Raw genomic sequence first — 23,460 nt, forward strand, 5'->3', positions numbered from 1 at the left:
CAGGGACATCAATGGAACATGGCATAACAAGTTATAATAAGATTAGCTACAAACCCTCATATCAAGGCTAGATAAGGCAACCCAGTAGGAGGAAAAGGGTCCCAAGAACAGGCGAGAGAGTCAGTGACACCCACCCCACACCGATTCCTCCTATTAGGAGTCCCATAAGAATATCAAAGTACACAACCATAACATTTCAGAGGACCTAGGTCAGACCCATACAGTCTCCTTGGTTGTCAGTTCAGTCTCTGTGAGACCTTTGAGCCATAGTTGAATCTGTAGCCTGTGCTCTTGTGGTGTCCTTGATTTCTCTGGTTCCTGCAATTCTTCATTCCTTCTCCTCTTCCATGGGATTCCCAAAGCTCTGTGTAATGTTTGGCTGTGGGTATCTGTATCTGCTCCTATTAGGTGCTGGATGAAGACTCTCTGGTGATGATTATTTTAGGCAGCCCTGGCATGGACCTTAAGTTGGACCAGTCATTGTTTGGCCATCCCTATAAGTTCTGCACCTCATTTATCCCAGCACATTTGGTAGACAGGACAAACTGTAGGTTGAAGGTGTTGTGAGTGGGCTGGTATTCCAATCCCTCCACTGGCAGCCTTGCCTGGTCACAGAAGATGGCCAGTTCAGGTTCCATAACCCCCATTATCAACAGTCTTCAATAAGGTCACCCTTGTAGATTGCAGGGTGTTTTCATTGCACTCCATTTCTCTCTTACCCATGAAATTCCCCTCATGTATTCCAGTCATTTCTCCCAGTACTCTCTCCCTGCATCACTTAATCCTTCCTGTCCACAACCCCACCTGCTACCAGTTCACCCGTAAAGTCTATTTTATTTCCCCTTCCCAGGGAGATTCGTGTTCCCTCAAACCCTTTGGGCCTTTCTTGTTACTTAGGCTCTTTGGTCTGTGAATTATAGCCTGATTACAGTGTACTTTACAGCTGATATCCACATGTAGGTGAATACATACTATGCATGTCTTTCTGGATTTCAGTATCTACATTTGGGATGATTTTTCCCCCTAGTTTCATCCATTTGCCTGTAGCTTTTTCAATAGCTGAGTAATACTCCATTGTATAAATGTATCACATTTTCTTTATTCATTCTTCAGCTATGGGACATCTGTGTTGTTTCCGGTTTTTGGTTATTATAAATAAAGCTGCTGTGAATATAGTTGAGCAAGTATCTTTGTGGTATCATGGAGCATCCTTTGGTGTCTTAGGTCTTGAGGTAGACCAATTTCTAGTTTTCTGAGTAACTACCACATTGATTTCCAAAATGGCTGTATAAGTTTGTGTGGGAATTTCTTCTTTAATAAATAAAAGATCAGGAGTCTTAGGGAAAGCCTTTTTGTGTTGTATCAGTTCCAGTCTCTCTATGGGCAGTGACCTGGATTTTAGTCCTATCTGAACTTTGGGTAACCAGAAAGGCTGTGTGGGCATCTCTCTCCCTTACAGTGAATTTCTGCCGAAGTCTCCTGCTGGAAGGAGGACAGCACTGTTGCGTTCCCTTTCCACTGCTAGCATGATGCAATAGATCTGGTGACAGGAGGCTTTCCTTTCTCCAGTTGTCCTTGGACATAGCCATGCCTCCTGGGGTTATATAAAACTTCTTGTATTCCTTGGCAGGCAGCCCTGGGAACTTGAATGCATGATTCTTGGGTTAAACATTCAGGCTGAGGAAAATGAAGAGCTGATTCTTCTGAAAAACTCTGAGTTTTCAGGTCTCTACACTTAGAACAGTCTTCTGGAGCAAGCCTTTTAGACCTCCATTAAATTAAAGCTACAGAAAATGTTTGTGTATGGTCTTTAAAAAATTTATTTAATCTCTTTTGCATCAAGAAGCCATTCTGGACAAGGAATATTTTGACATCAAACAAAGTAGGGAGGAGGAAAAGGTACTGAAGTTTTAGAAGTATCAAGTGGCGTTTTCATATTCTAACATAAACACAAGGCATTGTCTTAGTTGTAAAAAGTGAAACAAACTTTTGATTAAAGTGAAGTACAAGTGTTACGCTCACTTCTCCCGGTGTGACCTTGGCAATTCACTTAACCTCAACTTCTTTCTTCAAGCCCGAGCTGAGGACAATGGTAATCATTTCAAAATAACCTTATGAAGCAATATGAGAAAAATTCATATGAAGTTCTTTGTTCACTGTGAGCTAATCATTGAATGGTGGGTCACCACCAGAAAGAGGAAATTGGCCCATATTTTATTACCTCAGCTATTTTAAAGATCTTTCTAGTTGAAGTAAAATTATACTTGTTTCTTTTTTTTCCCCCTTTGCCCTTTCAATTCATTTGGAAGAGAGCAACTTAGCTGGGCCTTGAAGTATTTGGAAGGTCATCCTGTGCATGAATTTGTTTTGGCATTTATTTCTGCCTTCTTTATTTTATTTTATGCACTGCCAAGGGGGGATTTTGATTGGCACAGGTGCCAAGTGAAACCATGCGCTTACTCCAAGGGACATGTATGCCTCAGCTCTATGAGAATCACCTTCTGTCTGTCTGATGAAGTCTGACTTTCTTCCCCACTGCTGTGTCTTTGGGAAATTTGTGCTGTTTCCCTGACCCTGTCAGTTTCACTCCTTATCTGTCTCACTCACCAACACCACAAGGCTCTATCAGCTCAGCCCCAGAAACATGATGCCAATGTCACAGAATCCATTTAGACAGGGTAACATCCGGGCTAAGATTTACAAGGGGCTATGATTAAATTTATTTCAAACCCTAAATGGAGAAAAAGGTTACTCTGCCTGTCTGGCACTTGAGTTCATTATTCTTTCTCTTTGCTCGTAATGGGAGATTTGTTCACTATCCCTTGAAAGATCCCAATCACCTGAGCTCACCTGTGCCCATTAGCCATACCTTTGATCAGTAGCTCCAAAATGAATCATATAAAAATTTCTACTGCATTGAGCTGAGTTTCTTTCAAGCAGCCCGAGGATAAAATTCATTATTCAGTATGTTCTGTACCCTCCAATGCCTGAAGAAATTTGGGATATGCCGTGGCTCTGATTCAGGGGAGATTTGGAGAAGAAGCATATGTGGCATTTTGCACGGAAGAGCCCCGGGGAAGAAAATGTATAACAAACAGCAAGGAAAGTCAAAATGCAGAGTCTGAACTCTCACTCCTGAAGGCCTGCCTCCTGCATGCATGATACCTTAGCAGCAAACCTCACGCCTGCAGAGCTTACTGCCGACGTCCCATTGTCCACGCTCCCAAGGTTATGCTGATTTTTGTTCTTGGAGTTCAGAGATCATGGGTCTAGAGACAGCTCCTCTAATGACCGTATGAGATATCTTTGCTAAAATGTATGCAGTTTAAATTAAGTGAAAAACAAAGACCCATATGATGGACGTTGTACATATAGGCCTTGCTCATCTTGCTTTGTTAGCAGCTGTATTCGGGTGTGACTCATGTAGTATGTGGCCTCCCTCTTCCAAGCGTATTGACCTGTGGAGTTTCCTGGGTCCCCAGAGCTGAGCAGCCATCCACACAATAAACTGTACAACACTTTCATAGCAAAGAAAGAAACTCTAACTTCTAGCAGTCCTGCTAATTCCCCTCTCATGTCTTCCTACATCACTTTCTCTCTTCACCTATTGGGCTTGGTTGTTTGCAGACTTTTTAAAAATCTAAATACTTGCCTAGCTCTCCCCACTCCACCTGGAATTATTGCCAACTAATGGGAACCATGAGTGCCATTTCCAAAATATTTATTCCTTCCTTCTAAAAAAGAGACCCAAAAAGTTAAAGTCTTCAGGCCCCTTGGAGTAGGTGAGAGGTGAGGACATACAGACCTATCCTGTGCTATATGTATAGTTGTGTCTGACAGCAACCTAGAAACTAGATATCAATGCAAGAAATAAGCAAGAAGCTCTCATAAACCCACATGGGGAAAGCAGAGTTTACAAGAAGGAAAATTTTACTATTACTTGGGGATTTCTTCTTATTGATGGAGAATTAATCCTAACTTGATTTTCAGAGAGTAGCTTGCTTTGAACTTTGGCAAGAAATTATTCTTGCCATCATTAAATGAAAAGTATAATTAAAGGCTATGTAAAAGAGCTCAGTCTACTTTATTACTCAGTCAAGGAAACATGGATTGACCTTGTTTCAGAGAGGTAGCCATACAATGTTTATGAATGCATTTCTAGTGTCATCCAAAACAGGATAATAACTTCCTATAAGTTTCCATTAAGGTTTGTGAGAGACACTTACAGGGGTGAAAACATGAACTTCTTGCATCTTAGTAAATCTGATGTGCTAAAATGCGAAATTAGAATCTCTTAGTTGAAGACAGAGGGCAACTGTATCAGACACTTAGTGTCACATTTTCAGAAATGACTTCAACAGCTAAAGTCATCTGTTTCTGCAAGAAGCTGGCAGTGTAGTTAAGGAAGGAGATGTACTATGGGGCATACGATACAATAGGGGTAGAGGAGGGCAGAACATGAATTGCATGTGGGTATGGCTTCATGATTATATTTAATTCAAGTCTCAAATGACAAGTAGATACCAGGCAGATTAGAAAAAAAAAGAGACAAAATTTTGAATAAAGGCTGAAGATCCACTCCATGTTGGAGGGTTGACTAGCTATAGAAGTTGAATGCTATAGAATGGGCAGGAAGTAGGTAAAAGCTGGGAGCGTACCAGTTAGTCAAATTAAATGGCAATGCTTATATTTAGCAATGTTTGTATTTAGCAATGTTATATAGGAAAGTTGGCTGGGATTCATAATTTTCAAGAACATAATCAAACAAACGTTTGAGAGTGAGATGTGGATTAAACCTCTGAGGATAGGGGGCACATTTAGTATATGCTGTAATTTTCTCTGTGGGAAACAATGGGGACTAGAGCAGTGGGGCCAGTAGGGATACAGATAAGGATGTGGCTTTAAGAGCTAAGTCTGATAGAATCTAGCAGATTTAATGCATGTTAAATGGGAAACACATAAAAAGACAGTGGTTAAAATTTCTAATTTCAGCAAATAAATGGACAACGTTGACATAATTAAAAATGTGAGCACAGGTCTGGGGAAAAGAGAAATCAAATCAAAACTGAAATATCTTGGGATAAGTATAATTCAGTGTACATTGTTTGCATAATTAATAGATATTTTAGTAAAGGTTGCTATTGCTCTGACAAAATACTATGAACAAAAAGCAAGTTGGGGTAGAAAGGGTTGTTTCTGCTTGCACTTACACATAGCTGTTCATCACCAAAGGAAGTCATGACAGGAACTCAAGCAGAGCAGGAACCTGGCGGTAGGGGCTGGTGCAGAAGCCATAGAGGATGCTGCTTACTGGATTGCTTCACATGGCTTGCTCGACCTGCTTTCTTGTGGAATCCAGGACAACCGGCCTAGGGATGCAATCACCCCAATGGGTCGAGCCCTCTTCTATTGATCACTAATTGAAAAACATACCTTACAGCTGGGTCTCATGGAGGCATTTTCACAGCTGAGTCTCCTTCCTCTGCAATGACTCTAGCTTATGTTAAGTTGATACATAAAGCCAACCTAAAAGAATGCAGTAAAATAGCCCAAAGTTAAAAGTCACAGGAATAAAGTGAATCTTTGCAATCAGAACTTTCCAGTGGCATACACCTACTTGTTCCTTCTTAAACCATCATTCCATTCACAATCCTCCTCATTTTATAGTTTAGCCTTTCGTGGAAAGTATCTTGTAAAAATTACTTCAAAGTTCGCTGATTTATATAGCATTTCATGGCAGAAAACTTTCTTTTTATTATTATTATTATTAACTTGAGTATTTCTTATATACATTTCGAATGTTATTCCCTTTCCCGGTTTCCGGGCAAACATCCCCCTAATCCCTCCCCCTCCCCTTCTTTATGGGTGTTCCCCCTCGCTATCCTCCCCCCATTGCTGCCCTCCCCCCAACAATCTAGTTCACTGGGGGTTCAGTCTTAGCAGGACCCAGGGCTTCCCCTTCCACTGGTGCTCTTACTAGGATATTCATTGCTACCTATGAGGTCAGAGTCCAGGGTCAGTCCATTATAGTCTTTAGGTAGTGGCTTAGTCCCTGGAAGCTCTGGTTGCTTGGTATTGTTGTACATATGGGGTCTTGAGCCCCTTCAAGCTCTTCCAGTTCTTTCTCTGATTCCTTCAACGGGGGTCCTATTCTCAGTTCAGTGGTTTGCTGCTGGCATTCGCCTCTGTATTTGCTGTATTCTGGCTGTGTCTCTCAGGAGTGATCTACATCCGGCTCCTGTCGGCCTGCACTTCTTTGCTTCATCTATCTTGTCTAATTGAATGGCTGTATATATGTGGGCCACATGTGGGGCAGGCTCTGAATGGGTGTTCCTTCTGTCTCTGTTTTAATCTTTGCCTCTCTATTCCCTGCCTCGGGTATTCTTATTCCTCTTTTAAAGAAGAAGTGAAGCATTCACATTTTGATCATCCATCTTGAGTTTCATTTGTTCTAGGCCTTTAGGGTAATTCAAGCATTTGGGCTAATAGCCACTTATCAGTGAGTGCATACCATGTGTGTTTTTCTGTGATTGGGTTACCTCACTTAGGATGATATTTTCCAGTTTCAACCATTTGCCTACGAATTTCATAAAGTCATTGTTTTTGATAGCTGAGTAATATTCCATTGTATAGATGTACCACATTTTCTGTATCCATTCCTCTGTTGAAGGGCATCTGGGTTCTTTCCAGCTTCTGGCTATTATAAATAAGGCTGTGATGAACATAGTGGAGCACATGTCTTTTTTATATGTTGGGGCATCTTTAGGGTATATGCCCAAGAGAGGTATAGCTGGATCCTCAGGCAGTTCAATGTCCAATTTTCTGAGGAACCTCCAGATTGATTTCCAGAATGGTTGTAGCAGTCTGCAATCCCACCAACAATGGAGGAATGTTCCTCTTTCTCCGCATCCTCGCCAGCATCTGCTGTCATCTGAGTTTTTGATCTTAGCCATTCTCACTGGTGTGAGGTGAAATCTCAGGGTTGTTTTGATTTGCATTTCCATTATGACTAAAGATGTTGAAGATTTCTTTAGGTGTTTCTCAGCCATTTGGCATTCCTCAGCTGTGAATTCTTTGTTTAGCTCTGAACCCCATTTTTTAATAGGGTTATTTGTCTCCCTGCGGTGTAACTTCTTGAGTTCTTTGTATATTTTGGATATAAGGCCTCTATCTGTTGTAGGATTGGTAAAGATCTTTTCCAAATCTGTTGGTTGCCGTTTTGTCCTAACCACAGTGTCCTTGGCCTTACAGAAGCTTTGCAGTTTTATGAGATCCCATTTGTCGATTCTTGATCTTAGAGCATAAGCCATTGGTGTTTTGTTCAGGAAATTTTTTTCAGTGCCCATGTGTTCCAGATGCTTCCCTAGTTTTTCTTCTATTAGTTTGAGTGTGTCTGGTTTGATGTGGAGGTCCTTGATCCACTTGGACTTAAGCTTTGTACAGGGATCGATCTGCATTCTTCTACATGTTGACCTCCAGTTGAACCAGCACCATTTGCTGAAAATGCTATCTTTTTTCCATTGGATGGTTTTGGCTCCTTTGTCAAAAATCAAGTGACCATAGGTGTGTGGATTCATTTCTGGGTTTTCAATTCTATTCCATTGGTCTATCTGTCTGTCTCTGTACCAATACCATGCAGTTTTTATCACTATTGCTCTGTAATACTGCTTGAGTTCAGGGATAGTGATTCCCCCTGAAGTCCTTTTATTGTTGAGGATAGTTTTAGCTATCCTGGGTTTTTTGTTATTCCAGATGAATTTGCAAATTGTTCTGTCTAACTCTTTGAAGAATTGGATTGGTATTTTGATGGGGATTGCATTGAATCTGTAGATCGCTTTTGGTAAAATGGCCATTTTTACTATATTAATCCTGCCAATCCATGAGCATGGGAGATCTTTCCATCTTCTGAGGTCTTCTTCAATTTCTTTCTTCAGTGTCTTGAAGTTCTTATTGTACAAATCTTTCACTTGCTTGGTTAAAGTCACACCGAGGTACTTTATATTATTTGGGTCTATTATGAAGGGTGTCGTTTCCCTAATTTCTTTCTCGGCTTGTTTCTCTTTTGTGTAGAGGAAGGCTACTGATTTATTTGAGTTAATTTTATACCCAGCCACTTTGCTGAAGTTGTTTATCAGCTTTAGTAGTTCTCTGGTGGAACTTTTGGGATCACTTAAATATACTATCATATCATCTGCAAATAGTGATATTTTGACTTCTTTTCCGATCTGTATCCCCTTGACCTCCTTTTGTTGTCTGAATGCTCTGGCTAGAACTTCAAGAACTATATTGAATAAGTAGGGAGAGAGTGGGCAGCCTTGTCTAGTCCCTGATTTTAGTGGGATTGCTTCAAGTTTCTCTCCATTTAGTTTAACGTTAGCAACTGGTTTGCTGTATATGGCTTTTACTATGTTTAAGTATGGGCCTTGAATTCCAATTCTTTCTAGGACTTTTATCATGAAGGGGTGTTGAATTTTGTCAAATGCTTTCTCAGCAGCCAAGGAAATGATCATGTGGTTTTGTTCTTTCAGTTTGTTTATATAATGGATCACACTGATGGTTTTCCTTATATTAAACCATCCCTGCATGCCTGGGATGAAGCCTATTTGATCATGGTGGATGATTGTTTTGATGTGCTCTTGGATTCGGTTTGCCAGAATTCTATTGAGTATTTTTGCGTCGATATTCATAAGGGAAATTGGTCTGAAGTTCTCTTTCTTTGTTGGGTCTTTGTGTGGTTTAGGTATAAGAGTAATTGTGGCTTCGTAGAAGGTATTCGGTAGTGCTCCATCTGTTTCAATTTTGTAGAATAGTTTTTATAATACTGGTATGAGGTCTTCTATGAAGTTCTGATAGAATTCTGCACTAAACCCGTCTGGACCTGGGCTCTTTTTGGTTGGGAGACCTTTAATGACTGCTTCTATTTCCTTAGGAGTTATAGGGTTGTTTAATTTGCTTATCTGTTCCTGATTTAACTTCGGAACCTGTTATCTGTCTAGGAAATTGTCAATTTACTGCAGATTTTCAAGTTTTGTTGCATATAGGCTTTTATAGTAAGATCTGATGATTTTTTGAATTTCCTCTGTATCTGTAGTTATGTCTCCCTTTTCATTTCTAATTTTGTTAATTTGGACACACTCTCTGTGTCCTCTCGTTAGTCTGGCTAAGGGTTTATCTATCTTGTTGATTTTCTCAAAGAACCAACTTTTGGTTCTGTTGATTCTTTCTATGGTCCTTTTTGTTTCTACTTGGTTGATTTCAGCTCTGAGTTTGATTATTTCCTGCCTTCTACTCCTCCTGGGTGTATTTGCTTCTTTGTGTTCTAGAGCTTTTAGGTGTGCTGTCAAGCTGCTGACATATGCTCTTTCCTGTTTCTTTCTGCAGGCACTCAGTGCTATGAGTTTCCTTCTTAGCACAGCTTTCATTGTGTCCCATAAGTTTGGGTATGTTGTACCTTCATTTTCATTAAATTCTAAAAAGTCCTTAATTTCTTTCTTTATTTCTTCCTTGACCAATTTCCTTGTTCAATTTCCATGTATATGTGGGCATTCTTCCCTTATTGTTATTGAAGACCAGTTTTAGGCCGTGGTGGTCTGATAGCATGCATGGGATTATTTCTATCTTTCTGTACCTGTTGAAGCCCGTTTTTTGACCAATTATATGGTCAATTTTGGAGAAAGTACCATGAGGAGCTGAGAAGAAGGTATATCCTTTTGCTTTAGGATAGAATGTTCTATAAATATCTGTTAAGTCCATTTGGCTCATAACTTCTCTTAGTCTGTCTATGTCTCTGTTTAATTTCTGTTTCCATGATCTGTCCATTGATGAGAGTGGGGTGTTGAAATCTCCTACTATTATTGTGTGAGGTGCAATGTGTGTTTTGAGCTTTAGTAAGGTTTCTTTTACGTATGTAGGTGCCCTTGTATTTGGGGCGTAGATATTTAGGATTGAGAGTTCATCTTGGTGGATTTTTCCTTTGATGAATATGAAGTGTCCTTCCTTATCTTTTTTGATGACTTTTAGGTGAAAATTGATTTTATTTGATATTAGAATGGCTACTCCAGCTTGCTTCTTCCGACCATTTGCTTGGAAATTTGTTTTCCAGCCTTTCAATCTGAGGTATTGTCTGTCTTTGTCTCTGAGGTGTGTTTCCTGTAGACAGCAGAATGTCGGGTCCTCGTTGCGTATCCAGTTTGTTAATCTATGTCTTTTTATTGGGGAGTTGAGGCCATTGATGTTGAGAGATATTAAGGAATAGTGATTATTGCTTCCTGGTATATTCATATTTGGATATGAGGTTATGTTTGTGTGCTTTTCTTCTCTTTGTTTTGTTGCCAAGACGATTAGTTTCTTGCTTCTTCTAGGGTATAGCTTGCCTCCTTATGTTGGGCTTTGCCATTTATTATCCTTTGTAGTGCTGGATTTGTAGAAAGATATTGTGTAAATTTGGTTTTCTCATGGAATATCTTGGTTTCTCCATCTATGTTAATTGAGAGTTTTGCAGGATACAGTAACCTGGATTGGCACTTGTGTTCTCTTAGGGTCTGTATGACATCTATCCAGGATCTTCTGGCCTTCATAGTTTCTGGCGAAAAGTCTGGTGTGATTCTGATAGGTCTGCCTTTATATGTTACTTGACCTTTTTCCCTTACTGCTTTTAATATTCTTTCTTTATTTTATGCCTTTGGTGTTTTGACTATTATGTGACAGGAGGTGTTTCTTTTCTGGTCCAATCTATTTGGAGTTCTGTAGGCTTCTTGTATGCCTATGGGTATCTCTTTTTTTAGGTAAGGGAAGTTTTCTTCTATGATTTTCTTGAACATATTTACTGGTCCTTTGAGCTGGGAGTATTCACTCTCTTCTATACCTATTAGCCTTAGGTTTGATCTTCTCATTGAGTCGCGGATTTCCTGTATGTTTTGGACCAGTAGCTTTTTCCGCTTTACATTATCTTTGACAGTTGAGTCAATGATTTCTATGGAATCTTCTGCTCCTTAGATTCTCTCTTCCATCTCTTGTATTCTGTTGGTGAAGCTCGTATCTACAGCTCCTTATCTCTTCTTTTGGTTTTCTATATCCAGGGTTGTTTCCATGTGTTCTTTCTTGATTGCTTCTATTTCCATTTTTTATTCCTTCAACTGTTTTATTGTGTTTTCCTGAAATTCTTTCAGGGATTTTTGTGACTCCTCTCTATGGGCTTCTACTTGTTTATTTATGTTTTCCTGGAATTCTTTCAGGGATTTTTGTGACTCCTCTCTATGGGCTTCTACTTGTTTATTTATGTTTTCCTGGAATTCTTTCAGGGATTTTTGCGATTCCTCTCTGTAGGCTTCTACTTGTTCTCTAAGGGAGTTCTTCACGTCTTTCTTGAAGTCCTCCAGCATCATGATTAAATATGATTTTGAAACTAAATCTTGCTTTTCTATTGTGTTTGGATATTCCGTGTTTGCTTTGGTGGGAGAATTGGGCTCTGATGATGCCATGTAGTCTTGGTTTCTGTTGCTTGGGTTCCTGCGCTTGCCTCTCGCCATCAGATTATCTCTAGCGTTACTTTGTTCTGCTATTTCTGACAGTGGCTAGACTGTCCTATACGCCTGTGTGTCAGGAGTGCTGTAGACCTGTTTTCCTGTTTTCTTTCAGCCAGTTATGGCGACAGAGTGTTCTGCTTTCGGGCGTGTAGTTTTTCCTATCTGCAGGTCTTCAGCTGTTCCTGTGGGCCTATGTCCTGAGTTTACCAGGCAGGTCTCTTCCAGCAGAATAGTTGGTTTTACCTGTGGTCCCGAGGCTCAAGTTTGCTCATGGGGTGCTGCCTACGATCTCTCCATGGTGGCAGCAACCAGGAAGATCTGGGCTTCCCTTTCCAGGAGCTTCCGTGCACCTGGGTTCCAGATGGCATTTGGTGTTTTCCTCTGGCGTCAGAGATGTGTGCAGAGTGCAGTCTCTTCTGGTTTCCCAGGCGTGTCTGCCTCTCTGAAGGTTTAGCTCTCCGGCAGAAAACTTTCATTCAGTATTATTTGAGATATATTCAAGTTGATCTGTATTGCTGTAATTTACTTATTTTCTCTACTGTCTAAGGAGTACTATGACTGGTGATATTATGATTTATGCCTGCTCTTATTGGTACACTAGGATTATTTGTTGGTTTTAAAGCATCTATAAGCAATGTTTTTCTTGTTTTTCATCATGTTGCCTTTGAATAGCTTGGCCTGTAGTTGTAAAGTTCAAAAGAAATACTGATCCTAGAGATCTAGAGCTGGAAATCTGTAATGGAGAAGTGCCTTTTAAAGGCCACTGGGTCGATTGCGATAATTCAATGTGTGCATGTAGAGGAGGATCAGATCGGATATCAAAATTCTCTCAATCACTAAGTGGTGAGAGAAGAGGCAATGTGCATTAGAGAAGCTTTTGGAGAGGTAAAGGGAGAATCAGAAGAAAACATCAAAGAACCACTACCACAGAGCTTTATAAAGCCCAAATTTGTCCTTTCAAAAGCAGGGGATGAGACTGGAGAGATGGCTCAGTAGTTAAGAGAACTAACTGATCTCCTTGAGGTCCTGAGCTCAATTCCCAGTAGCGAAATGGTGGCTCACAACCTCATGTAATGGAATCTGATGCCCTCTTCTGGTGTGTCTGAAGACATCTACAGTGTACTCACACATTAAAAAACAAACAAACAAAAGACACCACAATCAAAAGCAGGAGATATTAGGATGCATTTGCACTATAAGTAAAATCATCAATACCTTATTGAAACACAGTCCATCCAAGAGAACAGTACAAAATAAAATAATAATGTAATACAGAGTAACCACACAAGAGCATTTTAGTATTAAAGGAAGATTCCTTGTTTTAGGGAGGCCAGAGAGGTAAAGTTGTTCATTAAAGTTTATGCCAACTCAACAATAGATTTCAGAGATATAAATACTTTGTACTAAAGGGAATCACTTATAATTTAATAATCAGAGGTAATAATCAGAGGAGAAATGGGTGTTAAAAATCAGTATAGCTGTCCCCTAAGAACAGCCAATAATACCAACACCAGAGAGCATTAATTGGTTACTCTGCACACATGCTCTCCTAAAGGTTTTGTATTTCAACTTTACAACAGTTATAGAGAGAAATTATTTTATTGCTTTTCTTTTTTTAATCAAATAAGCTGGTTTGTTTGGCATAGATTGTTGGGGAACTCGCTACACAAAGAGAGGTCAGTTAGGTGACCATGAGCTGAATGAGAGGAAGATTGAGAAGAAGATGAACTTTGGATGGCTTTTGACAACAGATATGATATGGTTTTGGTAGACCAATCAGTGAATTGGGAGAAATAGACAACTCCAGAGGTCTTACACAAAGAACTGGAAAAATGAAGTTGAAATTTACCATGATGAAGACCTGGGAAAGCAGGTGCTGTGGAGGGAATGGGTTTGTATATGCTAGATTGTGATGTCTGTTAACACCAAATAGTGATGGGAAGTAAATTGAGGGAAGTATTAATAGGAGATTTCGGTGATAACCTTAGACGAAAGATTTGAATGTAGATGCCATCGATGTGCAGATGAAGAGATGTAATCACAGAGGGAGTTATCTTAGATAGAGAAGAGATGATGTGTGAAATTGGAGCTGTAAAATAGAGCAGACGAGGAAGAGACAGAAATAAGAGGCTGAGAAAGAGAGACCACCCAGGTGAGACAGGAGCAAAGAGAAGTGCTCCTTGATGAAAGAGGTCAAAACATTTTGAGGACGGCAGACAAATCAGCTCTGTATCTCATAGGGTCCCATTTGCTACAGTGAATCTGCATGACAGGACTGAAACTGAAGCATGCAATCTTATAAAAGGTCATACTTGTAAAAGGAACAGGAAAGAATGTGCCCAGTTAACGAGAAGCCCCTTTGTTCTCACAAGAGCCAGAACTTGCAGCTGGTTCATCAATGATTACTCTTTGATCATCTTTTGGTGTGGGTTTTGGTGTAAACCTACAGGAACAACTTGTCAGAAAGTAAATATTTGAATTTCAGTTTCTGTAAATAGTAGAACTTACAGACATCTACATCTCAGTTCAGAATAAGGGTAGATTTGAATAGCCCTATTCAAATCTTCTGAAGCATTTCTCCCCACACTTATATCTATTTTCCTCTTTCCTTTTGTTATTTAAAGTTGGATTGTCCTCATACAATACATCCCAACCACATTTCCCCCTCCACCCCTTCTAACTCAAACCACTACTTCTATACTCCAGAGTCTCTCTCTCTCTCTCTCTCTCTCTCTCTCTCTCTATCTCTATCTCTATCTCTATCTCTATCTCTATCTCTATCTCTATCTCTATCTCTATCTCTATCTCTATCTATCTATCTCCTCTTCAGAAAAAGAGCAAGCCTCTAAGAGAAGGCAGTCAAATAGGACACAAAAAGATACAATCAGACAAGGTAAAATCCTTCAGATTGAGGCTGCACAGAGCAACCCAGATAGGAGAAAAAGAATCTCAAGAGCAGGCAAAAAGACCAGATACATCAGCTACCACTGTTAGGATCCTATAAAAACAACAAACTAACAGCCATAACATATATGCAAAGTTCCTGGTGCAGAGATGTGCAGGTACCATGGTTTCTCTTTTGGTCTTTGTGAGCTCATGTGAGCCCCTGCTTAGTTGATTTGGGACCAAACTTATTTCAGTAGAACAATAAAAGTAAAAGACAATTCATCTTTATTTGGTCTTCCAAAAATGTACACCTTGTTGCCCATAGAAACACCTATTTTTACTTCTACATCATTGATTTATAAAATAGGCACAACATGAACATGTTGCTTTAAGATAAACACAATTCTCTCTTAGTGAGAGTAATAGGAGAAAAATATAGATGACTAACTTCCTCTTGTGTATTTTATGGGTATCTGTCAGATAATTTCATAAGAGAACAAGAGCATAAGAGAAGAAAAATGCAACCCATTCAAGAGATAAAATGCAAAGTACATTTATTCACAGAACAATGTCTTTATCAAAAATCATTTGTTGATTCTGGCCTTAAAACTAGATTACTGCTGATTTTCTTAATTTAAAATGTTTACGATATACATTTACTATTAAATATTTTTGCTCAATAACAAAAAGAAAAAATGACTGATAGTATATCATTAATTGCACAGATGTTATATTGAGTAAAAGAAGATGCACACAGAAGCCTATCCCATGAAGTCCTGCAACAAACAAAGTGTATCTAATGTCTTTGATGAGAAAATGATCAAAAGTTTTCAAAAGATAACTGTTGCTTTGTAGATTCAGGGGAGGATTGGAAAGGGCCAGCAGAAACTTCCTAAAGTTGAAAAAATGTTTTATATAGTGACCTGTATGCAGTTCATATTATGTGTGCATTCCTTGGAATCTATTAAACTGAATTCATAAAGGAGAAACATCTAAATGAAGAAATAATTTTTAAATAAGCAAGGTCATTTACAGTACTGAGCTCATACACCAGTTTCCTATCCTCAAGTGTTCTTATGCCTAAAGCCGAAGGACTCAAAACTCTTAGACTGGCCCAGCTCCTGACTCTAGGCAATTTCATCATTGTGGTAACCAGATTAATCATCTCTTTTGAGATGTGTTTATTACAGCTATAGCTAAATGACATGTCTTTCTTTGGTAAAGTGAGTGTCCTTCTAGAAACAGGGCCTTTACTGAGTATTGATGTGGTTTACAAGACAAGAGAAAAATTTTAAGCTCTGAATAATATGAGAAAGTTTCTGTTGTCCGAATAGTTCTCATAATCTAGAATGAGGAAAAGAACCAAGAGTTCTGAAAATCAGCCTGCAAAGCTTATCAGAATATAAAGTAAGTCCAATGACTCTTTTGACAATGGCATCCACATGATTGATGATGCTGGGTGGATAGTAGAAGGCAATGCCCTTAGAGGAATGGCATTTTGGCAAAACACAGTATCTTCTGACTAACAGTTCATTTTTTACAAAGTTCTATTCATAGGCTGCATACTTACACAAACTCATTAGTCTGGTGTTTATCATATCTGAGTCTATCTGTAGTTTCTAATTATAAAGGCTTGGATTTATATGCACAGAAGTGGAACAATACACATTTATAGCATTGTGGTTTACAAAGCATTGGGAACCCAAATGTGAGACTATCAGGGAAAGTGAAGTGTCTGTTCTTCATGTTATCCTTCTTGTCAGAATGGGAAGAATCTATCTCAAATGAGAGGCAAGCATCAAGGGCATGGGAGAAGCAGGGGCTGATTTGGGTGGTGATAAGTTACTGAATATTTGAAGTACCACATCTTCTGATTTTCAAATTTGTGTAAAAAAGTAAATGGTTTATGAAAATATTACATATACCCCTCTAGAATACATTGAAGAGCAGCACTGGCAAAGATAAGAGCATCCTAGAAGATATGAGATAGCATCTTACTGTGTCTTGGGACATTCGCCTTATTCGCCTTGCTCAAAATATTCCTGCTGACTTTAATAATAGGATGAAGAGAATATCAATCAAGGGAAGTAACTGTTAGAGATATCTGTTACTTTAGAGAATTGACTGGACAAAAGCAAGAATGGAGAATGTATTTTTTCGGATTTTCAAAACAGCATGCATGGTAATTCATTTTGCTTCCCTGTACTCAATTGCTAAGGGTGCTATAACAAAGAACTCAAACCCTAGTGACTTCAATAACAAAGATGTACTGTTATGGTTCTAGAGGTCAGAAGTCAAGATGCGGGCAACACATAATAGGAAATAGGCATCTACTGGCTGATTCATTCCAACTTCAAATTAGGAGACAAGTACTTATATTTATTACCCAGCTTCTCTAGCATAAAGAAATGGAACATGTTCATACATGAAAAGCATCAACACGGCAGCCAATAAATGTTAATGGTCACCAGAAAGCTGCTCACATGACCACTGAAATGAATGATAGGAACTGAAGTGTTGCAGTACAGTCAGCATAAGCAAAGCCTAGAGGAGGATGGAAGGATGAGCCGTGTGTGCTTTGCAAACTGTACTGGCCCCAAGCAGAGCCATCCTTAGTTGTTCACTAAACTTTGTACTAAGAATAGTTATTCTAGGAGCCAATCCAATAATTTACTGTGAATTGCATTGATATTTTGATTACATTTCCGAATCTAATAATATTGCAGTGTCATTGTGAAATATATCCCACAGGCTTATCCATCTGACTGGTATCACCGGTTTGGAAGATTACGGACATTCAGGAAGCTGAAACGTTGCTAGCACAAGTGGGACCCTGGCTTTGATGATTGATAGCACAATCTTAATTTTGGTGTGTTTTCTGAATTGCAGGTACAAAGCCTCATAATCTATAGCTTCCCTACCACAAGAGTTTATACTTTCCTTCCTACGGGCCAGAATAAATTATTCTTCCTGGAAGTTGCTTCTTGTCAGGTTGGTCACAACAAGGAGAAAATAAGTTAGACAAATATCATTGCACATTGTTATTTATTCTGGAAATTAACTGTACTGCTTCATGTTTGGGATCTACCAAAAGTGATGAAATCATTCCTTGCTTGTGGGTTATATATTTCTATAGTTATTTCAAGAACCTATCACTAAGATACTAAGACCAGATTTGGAGTCAATACCAGAGGTGCATTGATGTGTACTTTCTGGAATATTGGGTCTATCTTTAGTACATAGAGAAAGAATATTTAGGATACTCAGTATATTTCATTCTGAATCCAAATTTGCTATTGAACAATGCAACATTCTGATGATTTCTTGTTTTTAGTGTTGAGTGGACTTCTTTTGATTGAGAAATACTGGGTAAAGTTGAATGCGAAAAACAGAGGAGCAGTGAGGGCTTTGTTGAAAATTGAAAAATAGCACCAGAGTGTTCTGGAAACAAGAAGTTCAGACAGTGGGAATCACTCTAGAGATAAAGAATAAAAATACAAGAATAAAACCCTAGGCTCCCAAACTTTAGCTTCATTAGCTTCACAGTAAAGTTGTTCCTGTAGCCAAGGTCTGTGATCACATCTAAGCAATTCGTTTACTGCACCACAAGAGTAGACATGAGGACCACAAAGCAACTCCTAACCAAAACTACTATCTTTCATTTGACACAGTATGGTCACTTCTCTGGTATCTAATTGGAACAGCCCAAAAGTGCCATTTCTATCTCAAGAGAAGTTCCTCCCATATTTGCAAATGCAGCATATCTCTTCTAGTCTCATTGAAAGTGTTGAATGTCCTCTTCATACGCTATGCATCATTTAGGAATAGAAGTGCATTGTTGCAGAATATATGAGATGGGAGTAGTGTTCTCATTTACTTATTGTCCAATTAAAAATCTGTTGTAAATATGAAAGGAGCCCTCCCTCCATTAGGAAAGGCTGAAAATGGTGGGATTTTGATGTAAAACATTATAGAAAAGCAAGTATTTGCTAATCAAAAAGGCTACTGTTTGCCAAAATTTTGGGGGGAAGGCAGCTTAATAGACCACAGAAAAACTACAGGGCACTGAAACTCTTCGGTGATCCTATAGTGGTCAGAATATATCATTATGCATTTGTCAAAACACAGATGTCTCTGTCCAGTCAGTCTTCTGTAACAAAGTATTGTAGACCAGGCAGTGTGTGTCCAACAGAAATGTAATTTCTTATGATTCCGAAGGACAGGAAGCCACAGATCAAGGTGCTGGCAGATTTGCCAATATGTATTTAAGACAGTGCTCTAATCTGGGCAAAACAGTGAAGCAGCTCTCTGAAGCTTGCTACAAGAACTAATCTCATTCCTGAGGGCTTTATTTTCAGAGTATTGTCACCTCCAAAATGTTTCATCCATTAATACCATTGCATTTAGATTGGGCTTTGTGAAGCATAAATTTTGTAAGAATCCAAATGCCTGGACCAAAATCGCTGGAAGTGAATTAGGATGGGAATAAATACAACAACTAGAGCACAGCACTATAAGTAAAAACATACGTAATGTATTGATTTTGAATGATACTGGAGGGAAATGTTTTTCTTCCCTAGTATCCTGAATCAATTACATAAGCCATTATGAAATAGAAGAACAAGAGAATGATCATTAAGCAAAGCATGCGACTGTGCTGGATAGTTATTTTGTCACCTTGACACAAGCTTGTTGTCTGAAAGGAGGGAGCCTAATAAAGAAAATGCTTCCATAAGATTGGGCTGCAGGCAAGTCTGTAGGCATTTTCATAATTAGTGATTGGTGGGAAAGGGCCCACCTCATTGTTGAGTGGTGCTGTTCCTGGGCTTGTAATCCCGGGATCTATAAGAAAGCAGGCTGAAGAGTCATGATGAGCAAGTCAGAAATTAATGCTCCTCCATGGCCTCTGCATCAGTTCCTGGTTCCAAGTTCCTGCCCTGCTTGAGTTCCTGTCCTGACTTTCTTTGATGATGAATTGTGGTATGGAAGAGGAAGCTGAATGAACCCCTTCCTCCCCAACGTCCTTGGGTCACAATGTTTCATCACAGAAATAGTAACCATAATGGAACAGCTTTCAGTCATATTAAAATACATAGACATTCACAGTAATGCAAAAGCACAGAAAGCTCAAGCGATTAGATTTGTGGAGGTAATTCAATATCAATTTGACAACAGAAGTTACTTAGGATTCAGGAGAAGAAAAATCATGAGTGATGACTAGGAAATACATGAGGGAATAATGATTAGTAAGGCTGTTTTATTAAGGCCTATCTCCATCTTCTACTCAAATCTGTCCTTTCACCAAAGTGTCAGATCATTCCTTGTCTCTTTACAAGGCAATTATGTGTCTGAATAACTTATTTATTGCCACAAATGTAATACTGTAGTGCAGGGTTTTGATAGAGTTAGGGACTTAGGGAGTCCTTCCTCTTTCATGGTCACCTTTGAGATCTCCATATATATATATATATATATATATATATATATATATATATATATATATATATATATATATATATGTGTGTGTGTGTGTGTGTGTGTGTGTGTGTGTGTGTGTATGTATGTATGTGTGTATGTGTATGTATATGTGTATATATATATATATATGCTTCTCTTTAGACTTCCTAGTTTAAAAACAAAACAAAACAAAATTATAGCAATAAAAATAAAACATGGAATGTTTTTGGCCCTGGAGAAAGACATGACATTCTAATCTGCCCCAAATATCAGAATTATACATAACTTACTTCTCTTTTAACTTTCTCTTTCTTCTCTGTTTTACCTTAGTTTGTCAATCCCCTGACCAAGAGTCTTTTATCAATAATTAATTCACCTGACAGTGTGCTGAAGATTGGAAGGAATAATTGTCCCATTAATGAGTTAATGTTCACCACCTTAAATGCAATAGTTTGCAGATTTTCACTGTTCAACCTTCCTGAATTGTAAACACAAAAGTAAAACTTTTCCTTCTCTTTCTTTTTACCAAAAACCTAATCATGACTTCCTGTCTACAGTTATTTTTCCAGGTATTCTGTGTTTCCTCAGTCTTGTTTGAAGTCCATACTCCCATCCTCAATTTGATTGATGACCTCCATTGCTGTCCACATCCTTTCAGAGGAGGGCAGGACAGAGGCTCGAAGACAAAGTTGAAAAAGCTGGGGTCTTGACTTACTTCACTCTGCACCAATAATGCTTCACTCCAAAAAAGAACAGATATGAAAGAAATGATAAAACACCAGGCCATAAAAATGAATCCTTTGGCCTCTCCCTTTTCCAATGCCAATGAAAGTGCAGGCATCTAAGCAGATCCTGGAGAGAAGCTTGGTGGGGAAACCATTGTGTATATTAAGATTCTAGTGTTCTTTATCCAAAAATAATTCATGTAAAGTAAATATTAGCTATTAAAGAGAACAAAAATGGAAAAGCTGGGTCCTACTAAGAGTAGATGGCATATATTTTAAGATTACTTCCATACAAGCTGTGAGGAAACGTGAGGTGGTGGCTACATAAATGTAACATGAGCACTCAAGTACGGGAAGAGGACAGAAAGGGAAGCTTAATTGTAACATTATTATGACTAAGCAGGTGATAGATCCAATTTTAATGTTACAATATACAGCCATAGTTTAGAAATATGGAATGTGTTAGTTGTCAGGGAAATGGAAATCAAAACGACCCTGAGATTCCATCTCATACCAGTCAGAACAGCTAAGATCAAAAACCCAGGTGACAGCAGAAGCTGGTGAAGATATGGAGAAAGAACACTCCTCTATTGCTGGTGGGATTGCAAGCTGGTACAATCACTTTGTAAATCAATCTGTCAGTTTTTCAGAAAATTGGAAAGAGGTCTACCTGAAGACCTCGCTATACTATTCCTGATCATATATCCAGAAATTCTCCAATATGTAACAAGGACACATGCTCTACTATGTACATACCAGCATTATTTATTATAGCATAAGCTGGAAACAACTCAGATGTCCCTCAATGGAAGAATGAATACAGAAAATGTGGTACATCTACACAATGGAATACTACTTGGCTATTAAAAATGGCAACTTCATGAACTTTGTAGGCAAATGGATGGAACTAGAAAATATCATCCCAAGTGAGGTAACCCACACTCAAAAGGACATACATGGCATGTACCCACTCACATTAGCCCAAAAGCTCAGAATACCCATGATACAACCCACAGACCATAGGTAAACTTAACAAGAAGGAAGGCCAAGGTGTGGAACTTCAAACCCAATTAGAAGGGGAAACAAAATAATCACGGGAGGCAGAGAGAGGGAGGAACTGGGTAGGAGAGGAGAGGGGGAGGAAAAAAGTGAGTTGGGGGCTAGGAGCAGGAATAGGAAGAGACGGGAGAGAAGTGCAGAGGCCAGGAGCATGAACGGAAACCAGTGGCTGTGGAGTGTGGTGGGAAACTTGAGGAACCACTAGAAGTCTTAGGCACCAGGGACCCAATGGAGATGACATTAGCCAAAATACCCAATAGCAGGGAGATAGGATCTGAAGAGACCACCTACAGTAGATAGGTATGGCCCCCATGGAGAGTCTAAATGGATTTTTGTTTGTTTGTGTTTTAGGCTTGTCATGCCAGTCAGATGTGGTCCAGGCCCATCCTGCTCTGTACTACTACTGGGCTTTCCTGTCCAAATGTCTAATGGAGTGCACCGTGAAGAGGAAGAGGTGGAGAGCTTTGCCTTTCGGGCAGAAATTGCTCAGTTCACATCCCTTGTTATCAATACTTTTATTCAAACAAGGAGATTTTCCTCTGGGAGTTGATCTCTACTGCTTCTGCTGCCGTGGACAAGATTTGGTATGAGAGACATCTAAACATTTTTAACCCAGAATTGTCCCTGTCTAGAGGAAATGCAAGAACAAAAAAGGAACCTAGGCTGAAAGAAAGACCATCCAGAGATTGCACCCCACTGTGCAATTCACGCCATCTGCAGACACCAACCCTGACACTCTTACTAATGCCAAGATGTGCTTCCAGACAGGAGCCTGGTATAGCCGGTCTCTGAGAGGCTCTGCCAAAACCTGACTACAACCGATGCAGATACTCATAGCCACCAATCGGACTGAGCCTGGGGACCCCAATGGAATTGTTAGGGGAAGGGCTAAAGGAGCTGAAGAGGGTTGCAACCCCATAGGTAAAACAAAAGTATCAGTTAACTGGTACTAAACCATCAACCAAAAAGCATATATGTGCTGGTTCATGCCTCCTAATACATATGATGACTGCCTCATCTGGCATCTGTGATAGGGGAGGCGCTTGGTCCTGTGGAGGCTTGATGCCCCAGACAAAGTGGATGCTAGAGAGGCGAGGTGAGAATGGAAGGGTGGGTGGAGGAGCACCCACTTAGGGGCAAATGGGAGGGGTAAGTGGTGGGGGGTTCATGGAGGGGAGACTAAGAAAGGCTATAATATTTGAAATGTAAACAAATAAAATAATTAATAAATTTTCAAAAAGAAACGTGGGATGTTTTGAAGAATGACTAAGAAATCATACCCAGAATTCCATAATGGCATTAAACCATTTTATATACACTTCTAAACGTAAGCACATTTTCTCAGAGTGTGTGAATTAATAACACAGTGTAAGGCTTTAAAGCTTCTTGCTAACTGTGTTTAACATAGACATTATAGAAGATTGTGTGAGGACAGAAGAATGGGAGAGAGCACATACTTCTTGGGTGTATCTTTTCTGTTATTTTGGGATGTTGTTGTTGTTGTTGTTGTTGTTGTTGTTTTTCCTCCTGAGCCTGCCTGTTGCTTGACTGTTACATTTACATGATGGAATATTTTATCAGTATGTAGAGTTCTGATTCTCTCGTATCCTGAATATTTGTGTCATCACCAAGTTAGACTGCTTTTACTGAAGGCCATAGACTCTGTGGCTTAAGCAATGAAGTTTTTTCTCCCTGGAAATCCAAGATCAAGAGGCTGATAGATTTGTTGCATTTCCACAACCTTCTCCTGGGTGTTCATAGGGTTTTTCCTTAAGGCATGTTCTCAAGAAAATTAATAATAGCTCTTC

At 39.2% G+C, this 23,460-nt stretch overlaps 1 long non-coding RNA gene across 2 annotated transcripts in view; it reads left to right on the forward strand.

The window, feature by feature from the left end:
• Positions 1–22,793, forward strand: part of LOC120093668 (uncharacterized) — a 265,733-nt gene extending 242,940 nt beyond the window's left edge. For both annotated transcript variants that reach the window (XR_010053407.1, XR_005487150.2), the window contains 2 exons: positions 17,301–17,402; positions 22,004–22,793. This is a non-coding gene — a long non-coding RNA (uncharacterized LOC120093668). The remainder of the gene's footprint in view (positions 1–17,300; positions 17,403–22,003) is intronic.
• Positions 22,794–23,460: the final 667 nt, after the last annotated feature.

This window comes from Rattus norvegicus, chromosome 7 (genome assembly GCF_036323735.1).
Source record: "Rattus norvegicus strain BN/NHsdMcwi chromosome 7, GRCr8, whole genome shotgun sequence".
Taxonomy (NCBI): Eukaryota; Metazoa; Chordata; class Mammalia; order Rodentia; family Muridae; genus Rattus; species Rattus norvegicus.